This window comes from Loxodonta africana, chromosome 7 (genome assembly GCF_030014295.1).
Source record: "Loxodonta africana isolate mLoxAfr1 chromosome 7, mLoxAfr1.hap2, whole genome shotgun sequence".
NCBI classification, from domain to species: domain Eukaryota; kingdom Metazoa; phylum Chordata; class Mammalia; order Proboscidea; family Elephantidae; genus Loxodonta; species Loxodonta africana.
This window is the reverse complement of record NC_087348.1, coordinates 93,424,677-93,439,246: the sequence shown is the minus strand read 5'-3', so window position 1 is coordinate 93,439,246 and position 14,570 is coordinate 93,424,677. Positions and strand designations below refer to the sequence as shown.

Below are 14,570 nucleotides of genomic sequence, written 5' to 3'. Positions count from 1 at the left end.
CCTCAGAAGAAAGGGCTGGTGAGCTACTTCTGAAAAAAAAAATCAGCTATTGAAAACCCTATGGAGCGCAGTTCTACTCTGACACACACGGGGTTGCCATAAGTCAAAACCGACTCGATGGTAGCTGGAACTGGTACTGGTTTTTCATCTACTGTTCTACTGTCCCCTAAACTTGGGGAAGACTAAGAGGGACCAATTGTAGTATCAGGATATTTAAAAGAGCTTTTTATCTAGCCTTCTCTTTGACTCCCTGACCCCTCCCTTTGCATATCAAGGGTAAGGACCTTGTTATATTAATCTCTGAATTTCCAATAGCATCTGACAGTACGGTGCTCAGTCAGTGCTTAGCAAACCAATAAATAGCGAGTCACTTTTGACAAACCAAACCAAACCAAAACCCAACCCCTTGCTGTTGAGTTGATTCCGACTCATAGCAACCCTATAGGAGAGAGAAGAACTGCCCCATAGGGTTTCCAAGGAGTGGCTGGTGGATTTGAATTGCTGACCTTTCGGTTAGCAGCCGAGCTCTTTAATCATTGTGCCACCTTGGCCCCAATTTTGACAAAGGCTGTGCTTTATACTTTTCTTATACCTTAAACTGTCCTCTTTGTCCAAAACCAGAGCCCATGGCTGAGGAATTAGTATGGTTGTGCCCTTAGTATAACTCATTTCTACCAGAGATGAGTTTTCTAAAATAAAGACTTCTTATGTACGTTGGATAACTTGCTAAGTGTTTGTTTGTCATCTCTCTGTTCCTTGCCTCCTCTCACTCTGTCTCTGGATACCATTTGCTTCCTTAACTGCCTATAACAATATAAAAGTGAGGTAAGTATATGTGTATATGCATACATATGCTCACACACATAACATCAAACATATAGTAGGGGTTCAACACAGTCTTCTATAAAAGTATTTTTCAAATGAGATAAAGTGTTTTTTAAATGTATAAAACAAAACAAAAAAAACCCAAACCTTTGCCACTGAGTCAATTCTGACTCATAAACACCCTGTGGGACAGAGGAGAACTGCTGCACAGAGTTTCCAAGGCTGTAATCTTTATGAGAGCAGACTGCCACATCTTTCTCCCTTGGAGTGGCTGGTGGGTTCGAATCGCCGACTTTCTGGTTAGCAGCCAAGTGCTTAACCCCTATGCCACCAGGGCTCCTTTTTAAATGTATACTGGTTTATAAATGTGAAGGGTCATCAGTCTTAAGGTTTTACTTTTCCAGCACTTAAATATCAAAGTGGCTAAGTCAAACTTAATGATCAAACAAAAAAAACACTTTCCTCTCTTTTAAAAATAAAACCAACAACAAAAAAATCAAAGTAAGTTTTCTTTGTGAGTAGCGCTCTATTGATTTTTCCCTGTGGGTGAGGGACACATAACAGAGAAAAGAGCTCACTCTCACAGACACTGAGCTTTTTAAGAAAAACTCCAAACCCACTGGACCTCTTGAATAGTCTGAGCACATACATGAAGTAAGGACACAGAAATATAGAATGTTAAAGCTAAAAAGTATCCTGAATATTATTTAAGCCAATCTTTCCCTTTGCAGATGGGGAAACTGAAGGCCAGAAAGAAGCACTAAATTCTACGGGATGACATGGTTTGGCGGCAAAGATATTATTAGCCAGGGTCTCCTTTTCACAAACCATGCTATTCCACCATCTACCTCAAAGTCTGAGAAAAAATTGGTAAGAATGCTCAAGAAAACAGAGGGAAAACATTCTTTTCCTTTTCCAAAGCTAGCTAGGGTGACCTAAATCACCTCCTGAAATTTACTGACCTTGAATTATAAGATCTACCCCATATTAAATGACATCATTTCTTGTATTAATATAAAAGCATTTTTTTCATACATTGATAAAAGCAAAATGGCTGCTATCCCAATATGACATTCCTGAATTCATTGTTTCAATAAAAAAGTAAAATTGTTTACACATGGGCATGGAAATTTCACCTGTGATTCATACCGAAAAATATTAACTATCAAAAAAATCATACTGAAATAACACCAAGCTATGTGTCTCTGAGCCAGTACATAGCCAACTGTCTGCCCTGGGATCCAAAATGGAAGGTGGGTGTTGAATTCTTTTCAGAGACCACGACAAAAATCTCTCTCCAAGTCTCATTTCAACCAAAAGAGGAAAATGTGGGAATTTCAAGCCTCCACTCAGGTCTTAACTCTTCGTTTGCTGCATAGCACCGTTATTTTTACCACAGAATCTTAAGCTATTATAGCTTAAAGAGACCCTCAGAGCATCTTTTCCAATCTCCTCCCATTCACAAATGGAGAAACTAAGCCTCAGTATGGCACAAATGTCCTGCTCAAGGTCACACAGCTGATAAGGGACAAAATCTAGGCTAGAACCTCTTGATAACACCTCTAAGTTCTCTCATATCACTATTTTAATTTTCAACACAGAATTTAAAAAATCACATATCGATAAAGAACAGTGATGAATCCATGAAACATTTCATAACATGGAGAAATCTGGAAGATATTATGCTGAGTGAAATTAGTCAGCTGCAAAAGGACAAATACTGTATAAGACCACTATTATAAGAACTGGAGAAAGTTTAAACAGAGAAGAAAATATTCTTTGATGGTTACAGGAGGGGGGAGGGAGGAAAAGAAGGAGAGGGGTTTTCACTAATTAGATAGTAGATAAGTTTTATTTTAGGTGAAGGGAAAGACACAATACAGGAGAGGTCAACACAATTGGACTAAACCAAAAGCAGAGAAGTTTCCTGAATAAACTGAATGCTTCGAAGGCCATTGAAGCAGGGGCAGGGGTTTGGGGACCACGGCTTCAGGGGACATCTAAGTCAATTGGCATAATAAAATGTATTAAGAAAACATCCTGCATCCCACTTTGGAGAGTGGCGTCTGGGTCTTAAACGCTAGCAAGCGGCCATCTAAGATGCATCAACTGGTCTCAACCCACCTGGAGCAGGGAAGAATAAAGAACAACAAAGACACAAGGTAACTATGAGCCTAAGAGACAGAAAGGACCACATAAACCAGAGACTACATCAGCCTGAGACCAGAGTAAGATCGTGCCCGGCCACAACCGATGGCTGCCCTGATAGGGAACACAACAGAGAACCCTGGAGAGAGCAGGAAAGCAGTGGGATGCAGACCTCAAATTCTCATAAAAAGACCAGAATTAATGGTCAGACTGGGACTAGAAGGATCTCAGAGGTCATGGTCCCCAGACCTTCTGTTAGCCCAAGACAGGAACCATTCCTGGGGTCAACTCTTCAGACAGGGATTGGACTGGAATATGGGATGGAAAATGATACTGGTGAAGAATGGGCTTCTTGGATCAAGTAGACACATGAGACTGTGTTGGCATCTCCTGTCTGGCGGGGAGATGAGGGAGCAGAGGGGCCAGAAGCTGCCTGAATGGACATGAGGAGAGAGAGAGTGGGGGGAAGGAGTGTGCTGTCTCATTAGGGGGAGAGCAATTAGGAGTGTATAGCAAGGTGTGTATAAATTTTTATATGAGAGACTGACTTGATTTGTAAGCTTTCACTTAAAGCACAATAAAAATTAATTTAAAAAATCACATATAATACACATACATACTAATTTAATTTTTATTAATAAAGTACATGTAAAAAAAAAAGAGTCCAAAAAGCTTATAATAATAAACAGCAGTTCTTTGCTATTTAGTGGCAACCACTTTTAGCTGTTTCTTGTTTATCTTCATATTTCCAAATAATAAAAACCAAAACCAAACCTGTAGCTGTCGAGTCGATTCTGACTCATCATGACTCTATAGGACAGAGTAGAACTGCCCCATAGAGTTTCCAAGGAGCACCTGGTGGATTAAAACTGGGGACTTCCTTTTTCAAAAATTTTTATCGTGTTCCTACTATGTGTGGGAACACAATAATATTAAATTTTTATAGTGTTCCTACTATGAAAGATGAGAATTTAGCTCTCTTATATCTCTCTCACATATTTTCTCTTCTCCCATACGTTACATACCGACTTTTTATTAAAGAATATGAAGACTTAACTCTCTGCCCTCCCACACATACTTCCCCTCCTCATCCTCTCAATATATTCAACATCACATTTGTTATTATACCTACATAAACAATGTTCACTGCTGAGCCATGTAGTGTACTATTTTCTTGTACTTTTTTCCTGAAGTGATAACTGCCATTTTTTTTTTGCATTTGCTTAGATTTTTAATGTACCTATTGCTAGATCCTTCCCAAATTCTCTGACAAAACATTAAAACTCTGTCAATATGATTAAATACACCATGTAACCTATCAAGTCCATTTTCCCCTTGGAAATATATATCCTGAAGCCCCCCACCCACGCTCCAATCTCAACTGGCTGATTTCTAGGCCTGGGACATTGCTATCTTCCTAGAACTTTCCTTCAGCATCATCTTGGAATTTTGTTTATTTCTCTCCAACAACAGTTGGAGCTGCTGTTCCCTGGATCTTGTGTCTTCTTCCCTGATTTACTGCCTGATATTGGTGGAGCATATCCTACAACAGCTTTCTGGGAAAGAGTAGCATGGAAGGTATCTTTCTTGATACCTCGGATATATGAAAATACCTTTGTTCCATTCTCACACTTGAATGATAGCTTGCTTGGGTATAGAATTATGGGTTGAAAATAATTTTTCTGTGGAATTTCCAAAACACTACTTCACTGTCTTTTAACTTTGCATATGGCAATTAAGAAACCTAATAACATTCTGAATCCTGGACCTTTGTTATGTGAGTTGATTCTTCCCTCTGGAAGTTTTAGAATTTTCCTATTTAGTCCCGGTATCTGAAATTTCACACTGAAAAGCTTTCACTGGGGTCTTTTTTTCATTCATTGTGTTGGGCACTTAGAGAGTCCTTTCAATATAAAAACTCTTATCCCCTAATTCTGGTCATTTTCTTGTCGTATTATTTTTTTCCTTTCTTCCTTTTCCTTCTCCTTCTTGTCCACCACCAGCACTAGCACCACCACCCTACTTCTCCTTCCTCTTCATTTTCTGTTACCTGTGGGTTTCTTTTGTTCTGTTTGGCTTAGGACTCCCTCAACCCCTCCTACCCCTCCCATACTAGAGGCTTTTCTTTAATTCTAGTAATCTTGGTTGTCAGCTAACCTTTACAAATGAGATTCTAAAAAGTTGATTATGAAGTCTATGTGCTGGCCATGCTTGCTGACTGGGGGATCTTCCTGTTTAACTGTAGAATGAGTAGATGGAGAACCAGCCCTTCCTGTGAGGGACATGTCAGCCCCAGTAGCTCTCATTGCCAGAACTATTTTTTTTTCCCAGAAGAAGTCCTCCAATCTTCTGTTTGGGGTATAATCTGGATCCCATTTTGGGAGTTAAGTAGGAAAAGGGTGTTGGGGAACTCATTGTTGGTATATCGGACTTCCATTTAATCTTGTTTTTAGTAAGGTACCTTGCTTCCTGCCCCAGTGCACCAGGCACAGTACCTTTGAATTTAGAGCTTCTCGGGTTCCATTTTTTCAGAAAGTAAAGCTCCATTCTCCCACTGGGGTGTGTGAGGGTAGGTGCTTGGTTATGCAGGGTAGGGAAAAAAATCTATGGATTCTTTCTTCTCTTTTTATAGATTTTCAATTAATCCTCCTCCTTTTAGCAGTATTTTCCTCACCTCTATACTCCAGGAGATACTCAACCGTTGCCCAAACCCACTGCTGTCAAGTTGATTCCGACTCATAGCAACCCTATGAGACAGAGTAGAACTGCCCCACAGGGTTTCAAAGAAGTGGCTGGTAGATTCAAGCTGCCTACCTTTTGGTTAGCAGCCAAGCTCTTAACCACCGTGCCACCAGGGCCCCCTATGAGATACCTGTTGTTGTGATTGGTAGGTGCCACTGAGTTGGTTCTGACTCACAGCAACCCTATATACAACAGAACGAAACACTGCCGGGTCCTGCACCATCCCCACGATCACCGCTACGCTTGAGCCCATTGTTGCAGCCACTGTGTTAAACCATCTCCTTCAGGGTTTTCCTCTTTTTTGCTGACCCTCCACTTTACCAAACATGATGTCCTTCTCCAGGGACTGAGCCCTCCTGATAACATGTCCAAAGTGTGTGAAATGAAGTCTCGTCATCCTTGCCTCCAAGGAGCATTCTGGCTGTACTTCTTCCAAGACAAATTTGTTCATTCTTTTGGCAGTCAATGGTATATTCAATATTCTTCGCCAACACAACTCAAGGTGTCAATTCTTCTTCAGTCTTCCTTATTCACTGTCCAACTTTTGTACGCGTATGAGGCGATTGAGAACACCATGGCTTGGCTCAGGTGCACCTCAGTCCTCAAAGTGACATCTTTGCTTTTTAACACTTTAAAGATGTCTTTTGCAGCAGATCTGCCTGATGCAATTTGTCTTTTGACTTCTTGACTGCTGCTTCCATGGATGTCGATTGTGGATACAAGTAAAATGAAATCCTTGACAACTTCAATCTTTTCTCCATTTATCATGATGTTATTTACTGGTCCAGGTGTGAGGATTTTTATTCTCTTTTTGTTGAAGTTTAATCCATACTGAAGGCTATAGTCTTTAATCTTCATCAGTAAGTGCTTCAAGTCCTCTTCACTTTCAGCAAGTAAGGTTGTGTCATCTACATGCACAGGCTGTTAATGAGTCTTCCTCCATTCCTGATGCTCCATTCTTCTTCATATAGTCCAGCTTCTCCGATTATTTGCTCAGCATACAGATTGAATAATTATGGTGAAAGGATACAACCCTGATGCACACCTTTCCTGACTTTAAACCATGCAGTATCCCCTTGTTCTGTTCCAATGAATGCCTCCTGATCTATGTACAGGTTCCTCATGAGCACAATTAAGTGTTCTGGAATTCCCATTCTTTGCAATGTTATCCATAATTTGTTATGATCCATGTAGTTGAATGCCTTTGCATAGTCAATAAAACACAGATAAACACCTTTCTGGTATTCTTTGCTTTCAGCCAGGGTCCATCTGACTTCAGTACTGATATCCCTCATTCTACATCCTTTTCTGAATCTGGCTTGAATTTATGGTGGTTCCTGCAGATGTACTGCTACAGCCTCTTTTGAATGATCTTCAGCAAAATTTTACTTGCAGGTGATATTAATGATATTGTTCGTTAATTTCCACATTCGGTTGGATCACCTTTCTTGGGAATAGGCATAAATATGTATCTCTTCCAGTCAGTTGGCCAGGTAGCTGTCTTCCAAATTTCTTGGCTTAGATGAGCGAGCACTTCCAGCACTGTATCTGTTTGTTGAAACATCTCAACTGGTATTCCGTCAATTCCTGGAGACTTGTTTTTCACCAAAAGCCTTCAGTACAGCTTGGACTTCTTCCTGCAGTGCCATAGGTTCCTGATCATATGTTACCTCCTGAAATGGCTGAACATCAGCCAATTCTTTTTGGTACAGTAACTCAGTGTATTCCTTCCATTTTCTTTTGATGCTTCCTGCTTTGTTCAGAATTTTGCCCACAGAACCCTTCACTATTGCAACTCAAGGCTTGAATTTCTTCTTCAGTTCTTTTAGCTTGAGAAATGTGGAGCATGTTCTTCCCTTTTGGTTTTCTACCTCCAGGTCTCTGCACATGTCATTATAATATTTTACTTTGTCTTCTTGAAATGCCCTTTGATATCTTCTTTTCATTTCTGTGACTTCATCATTTCTTCCATTCGCTTTAGTTACTAGACATTCAAGAGCAAGTTTCAGAGTCTCTTCTGACATCTACTGTGATCTTTCTTTCTTTCCTGTCCTTTTAATGTGCTCTTGCTTTCTTCATGTATGATGTCCTTGATGTCATTTCACAACTCGTCTGGTCTTCGGTCATTAGTGTACAATGCGTCAAATCTATTCTTGAGATGGCCTCTAAATTCAGGTGGGATGTACTCAAGGTCATACTTCGGCTCTCATGGACTTGTTCTAATTTTCTTCAGTTTCAACTTGAACTTGCATAGGAACAATTGATGGTCTGTTCCGCAATCAGCCCCTGGCCTTGTTGTCACTGATGATATTGAGCTTCTCCATTGTCTCTTTCCACAGATGTAGTCTATTTGATTCCTGTATATTCCATCTGGTGAGGTCCACCTGTATAGTCGCTGTTAATGTTGTTGAAAAAACATATTTGCAATTAAGAAGTCGTTGGTCTTGCAAAATTCTATCATGCATTCTCCGGCATGATTTCTAAATCCTAAGCCCTTCTGGAGTTTTATGGTTTGAATCATTGCTTCTTGAAGCCTTTAGGTTTCAGTTTTCTCCATACTGCCAAGCTAGTTTATCACTGCCAAGCTAGTTTATCACTCATTTACTTACCTGCAATTTTCTCAAAAGTTGTCAGCTCTATCACTCGACAGTATCTCTTACAATCTTTTTATCCTTGTGAGTTTATACTTTTTACATTACATTATTAGTAGCATTTCAGTAGAGAACTGATATACATAAGTATATGCAATTTGTTTATCATGAAGATAGATACACACATACCCAGCTTCTGAATACTGGTTAATCACCCTCCCTACAGCCTTTTACATACTTCTCACCACTCCAGCAGAAAGCTCTCTTTCCTGTCTCCAAGTGGCTTTCTACATCTGGTTACATTCTATTCATTCTTAAAGAGCCAACCATGTTCCATTTCCTAAGGGAAGCTCCCTCTGATTGCTCCAGGATAAAGTGGTATTTTACTCCTCTCCCCAAATCCCTTCCTACACTGCCTTTCCATTTGCTCTCTTTGGAAAGTCTTAACTATTCGAATAAGTACTTGATGAATAGTTGTTAAATTAATAAGTAGATGAACGCAGTGTGGTAGGGAATGAGGAGCATCATGTTGCAGTGGAACGAGAATGTGCTGAGATGCAGAATGAAAGAACACAGGAAGCGTCAGGCAGGAAACGTCTCAACTTCTCATCTTATTTTGCTCTCCCACTTCTCTTTCTATACACACATGCCTCCTAAAAATCTGTCTGGATCCTTATTCATCCAAGGCCAATCCTACCACCTGTATTCTGGATTTTATGCCTTCCAGCCTCAACAGGGCCTTGTGCCATCAATTATTACGATCTATTTTTTTTTTCCCTTAAGTTTCACCCTTTCTATTAGCTCTTCTTCCTCAACTCTCCTTTATCTTTAAGAAAAAACAAACAAACCCAAACTTTCTTCCTCAGTTTTACATATATAGCCTTTCTAACTTCTGTCCAATCTTTACTTCTTCACTTGAGGGGTAGGTTTGACGGAAGGGTTTACAGAAGCTACTTCTCTGGCCACCTCTGGGGAAGTGAATAGGAATGGAGGGAGCGCGCCAGGATTTAGTCTTATGCAATACCCTGTCAGACAGAGCTGACCCACTATTAAAATGTAAATTCTTCAAGAAAGGAACAAATCACATTTTTAAAGTAATTTTTAAACAAGTTAACTTTCTGGTAAGGTATTAGTAACACTAGGAAGGAAAAGAAGGAACCAAACCAAGGAAGAAAGGACAAGAATAGGCAAAGAGAAAGAACTACATTTATGAAGTTCCTACATGTCCTACACAAGGAGCCTTTGTGGTGCAGTGGGTAAAGTGATCAAGTGCTAACCGAAAGGTCGGCAGTTTGAAATCACCAGTGGCTCCGCAGGAGAAAGATGCAGCAGTCTTCTTCCATAGAGATTTATAGCCTTGGAAACCCTATGGGGTTGCTATGAGTCGGAATTGACTTGATAGCAGTGGGTATATGTCCTATTCACTCAAGCAACAAATGCTTATTGAATGTTCACTAGGCTAACCAAAACTCATTGCCGCCGAGTCGATTTCGACTCATAGCAACCCAATTATGAGTTCACTAGGCTAGGCACTGTGAATCAGCTGTCTTTGGAATGACAGGCCTATTCTCACCATATACTTACTGTATGTAACCTTGAGCAAGTTACATAACCAGTTTGTGCTTGTCTATAAAACAGGACCAATAATATTGTTTCTTAAGATTTTTGTAAGAGTTCAGTTAGAATTTTTATAGAGAATGAAAGTTCCTGAGGCCTGACCTTTAGAGGGTATTCATTAAAACTGTTGAGGGTCTCAAGTGCTAGAGTTCCAACTTTCTCTTGTCAGCAGTAAGAATCTACTGCATGACCTTCAGAAGGAGAGTGAATGCGGAAAACAACTTCAGAGACAGCTGTGAAGGGTAGGTTAAAAGATGGAAGTACTTTTTTTCTATGAAATTTCACTTCGCATTCCATCAAATCTGCCCTCACCAACTACTATCCATATCACACTTCCCTAAACCACACAGCTCCTTCTGCTCGCACTTCTGATTGAGGATGGTAGATGCCAAGAAACCCAGGCAAATAAAATATTGCTTAGGGTCTAACTCTCTCAATTTAGTCCCTGAAATAAACACCTTTGTAACAACTTCCCACAGCACCACCACCCAAAGAGTTTAAGCAGTTTTTAAGTGGAATTTTGGTTTCAATTAACTTGAATTTCAGCTTTACTGATTGGTTTAGGACTCCGTGGGAGCAATTAAATTTTCATTCAACTCTATAACTAATAGGTAACTAAATGGAAAACTATACATTGATGAGAAATTAGACAGGAAGTGGGAAGAGGCATGTTCAGTGGTTTCCTTGGAAAATTTTTTTTTTATTGTCTACAAACAAAAAACAAAAACCTATATTAAAATAACCAAGGAGACCTGGCTAGAATAAGCAAAAAGAAAGAAAACCAGAACAAAGAATGCATTTAGACTGTACTTCAGACAACGATAGCTGTTCCATTAACTACCTCTTCCCTCTGTTTTCCTCTCCCATACCCCCTTTTTGAATAAAAATATAATATTTTTCCAAAACCACATGTTGGTTTCACCCCAAAGTACTGCACATTCACTGTGAGCCCAATGAGATCAACTATGATTTTAAAGCCCTTGCAGTTGGAATAAACTAGTTCATATAGCTTGATAAATCCTGCTCCCCATTGACTAGGTAAGACCATTTGCAGCTCTGGAGATCATATTTTAAAATAAAGTATGATTGTGCTTATGAGAAGCAAATGCTGAGCTCTTGTCCTCAGTGAACATCCTCCTATTGAGCAAAGAGGTCTAACTTAATATCAAAGTGCTACATTTTATTTTTTAAACACAATTTTTCCAGAGGGTTTAGGAATCATTTTGTCATTTAGGTTTTTGGCAGAGAAGAAATTCAGTTCAGACAACACACACACGCGTATGCGCGCACACACACACATCCTTCCAAACTACATTCATCTATACAAGGCCACTTATTGCGTGGCTTATTAGTTCCATATGGGGCTTGAGCTAAGCTGCATGCTATGTTTGATACAAACCATCTGTTGCTGTGAGGGAATGTGGATTAATACAATGCTTCAATAAAAGTTACTAAAAGATCAACACTTTCGTGATGGGATTACAATGAATTTGAGTACAAAGAGAACTGGTCTAGAGGAGCTGAAAAATAACAAATTAAAAATGCACATATGCATCAAAGACTTTAGAGTTTTGGTTTGTGTAGTCAAAAATCTCTGTAGGATTAGTTATCAATATTTCAATTCATTTTTAAATGCTAACATTTCACTGACATGAAAAGAGCTAGATTAAGAACTTTTTTTTTTAAAAAAAGAGCAACACCATGTCAAAAATAATAACTCTTTCCTAGAAGAAAATGCAACTCTTTCAAATACATGGAAAAGCTACTTAGAAAATATTTAATATGAGCAATAATATTGTTTCTTACAGTGAGTCACTGCAATACATACCTCTAAGGGAAAGTATAAAAACTCGATTATGGGCCTCTGGTTGTAAGAACAACCTAAGTACTTTTCCATCCCCATCTACAAACGATGCCAGTCTTTTCCAAAATAGATATGTTATAATGTAAACACTGGACACAGCTGAGGTCTACAGCCTAAATCAAGTCTAAAAGCTTTGAAGTCTAAGAAATGAAAAAGCTTCCTCCATTCTTCCTCTCAATCATAGTATCAATTTCTCTCAGAATCGTGGAATTAATATTAGAGTCGAGTGGCAACTATGCGAGCATCCAGCCCACTTCCTTCAGTTAACCCGCAAGAAAAGTGACAGAGGTTAAACGACCTACCTAAGGTTGAACAGGTTAAGTTCAGGGACTAGAATCTAAGTTTGCTGAGTTCTAACCACAGGCTATTTTCTTTGTTGCTTTGTTGTATTTATGAGGCATAGGTGATATGTGAGCCGAACTGATCATTACAAAATCTGTCATATTAAAAACACTTCAACTAAAATGGTCCTTTGCTTCAGACTCTTATGTTGGCCTGAAAACAACTAAAAGCCCTATTAAACTGAGGCAACTCTGGAGCCAACCCGATCTTTAAGTGTGGTCCCTTATCACTGCCAATCCTGAGTTGCTGAAGAGAGTAAAACACACTGCAAATGGAGAAGCAAACTAGAGCTGGAAATTTGTCAAAGGCGAATCATCTCCTTGCCAGCAACTGCAATCGGCTTTAATTAATGATCATCAAAGAGCACTTACGTTCTCTGGAAGCTAAAGACTACATGGATAGATAGTCTCATGGAACATCTCCAGTAGAGCAGCTATTCATGCTGTCAGGTCCAGCAGGCTGACCCTGGCCGTCTGCCCTCCTGATAGTCTTATGCTCCCTCACCTACCTCAAACTACCTTGTATTGACCCATTCTGGATTTCTTGTGGAGCTAGACTTTACCCCCTAAATTACTTAAACTCAGTACTTTTGCTTCTAGTTGCATCTTAGCTTTGTCTGTACCCTAGGTTTATTGCAATCTCAGTGTCAAAAACTGTACACTTTGATCAAGACAACAGTCTAATAGGATAGAGACAGTTTTTGCAAATGTTGTATAAATAAGATCATACATGTATAGACACTTGTGTCTGGTTTCTTTCACTTATGTTTTTGAGATTTATCCATGTTGTTGCATATATAAATAGGTTGTTCTTTTTTATGGCTGAGTAGTATTCCATTGTATGAATGCACCACAAATTCTTTATGTAATATACCAGTTAGTGAACATTTGTGTTGTTTCCAGTTTGGGCTACTATGAATTAAGGTGCTCTAAACATTTTGGCACAGATTTTTTTTTTTGAAATTGTGTTTTTTACTTCTCTTGGACAAACACCTAGGAGTGGAATTGCTGGGCTGAATAGGAAACACATGTTTAACTTTATAAAAAAAGTCAAACTGTTTTCCAAAGTGGTTATACAATTTAGCATTCCCACCAAGCATGTATGAATGTTTCTCCTGCTCTGCAACATTGTCAGTACTTGATACTGTCAGTCTTAAAAATTTTAGCCATTTTAGTAGGTGTATAGTAGTATCACCCTGTGGTTTTAATTTATATTTCCCTAATGACTAACGGGAAACCCTGGTGGCATAGTGGTTAAGTGCTACGGCTGCTAACCAAAGGGTCGGCAGTTTGAATCCACCAGGCGTTCCTTGGAAAATCTATGGGGCACTTCTGCTCTGTCCTATGGGGTAGCTATGAGTCAGAATCAATTCGGTGGCACTGTTTTATTTTAATGACTAACGATATTGAGAATCTTTTCACATGCTTATTTGCCATCTGTAGCTTTTTTTCTGGCCCTCCTGGAGTTTCTGTGAGCCACCTAATGTTTCCTTATGAATACCTACTCCCTGCGACTAATCCTAATACTTTCTAATTAATAACCCTCTAATTACTGCCATTTCTGTTTGATCTAGTTAGAGTAGATTTTGTTTACTGCAACAATACAACACTATATGCAATTAGGAGCCACAGAGAATTCCTAAGTGTGGAAAAAAAAAAATGAAAGTGCTATTAGTAAGCGCAAGGATTCTTTCATAGAAATTCAGGCAAATCTAAGTATTGGAATTTTATTAAAATGGCAATGTACTTAAATCTGTTGCCACAAATATGACTATATAAGGAACACAGAAACCCATCCTGCCATCTCCCCAGGAATGTGTAGTGTCCAGAAATACCTGACCTGACATGACCATTGGTACAAATTACTTAGCTCAACAATTATTGAACAGTTCTTCTGTGTGTGTGTGATAGCAATGGTGGAAATGGACATATGTGTATAGCCTTATAATGGGGAAATTGGGAAATTATTTGAATATACAAGGGTAAGTCAAAAAGTATTGCAACAAAATCATAATAAGCTTTATTGAACAAAAATACCAAAACGTGAAGCTATTGTTTCTCGACATATCCTTCATCTAGGTCTATATACTTCTGAAGGTGGTGTTTCCACCCCTCTAACCCTTCCCCTGAAGAATTCTGTGCTCTTCGATTTATACCATGTTGAAACGGCAGTTTTGGCATCCTCAAGGGACTCAAGTCGTGTTCCTTGTAAATGTTCTTTGAGTTTTGGGGAAAAAAGAAGTGTGAAGGGGCAAGATCAGGGCTGTAGGGCGGATGGGGTAAGGCTTCCCAATGAAATTCTCGTAGAACAGCCCTTGCTACCCCCAAAGTATGAACAGGTGCAATGTTGTGATGGAAAAAATCCCTTGGTGCAACTTTCCTGGCCTTTTCCTCGTCAATGGAGTTTTCAATTTTCTTGAAGTTTTCTCATAATAAGACCCT

General features: G+C 39.3%; 1 protein-coding gene across 7 annotated transcripts in view; it reads right to left on the bottom strand.

Moving 5' to 3' along the window:
- UVRAG (UV radiation resistance associated) overlaps positions 1–14,570 on the bottom strand; it is a 295,043-nt gene that overhangs the window by 33,240 nt on the left and 247,233 nt on the right. The gene's annotated exons all lie outside the window — the stretch shown is intronic.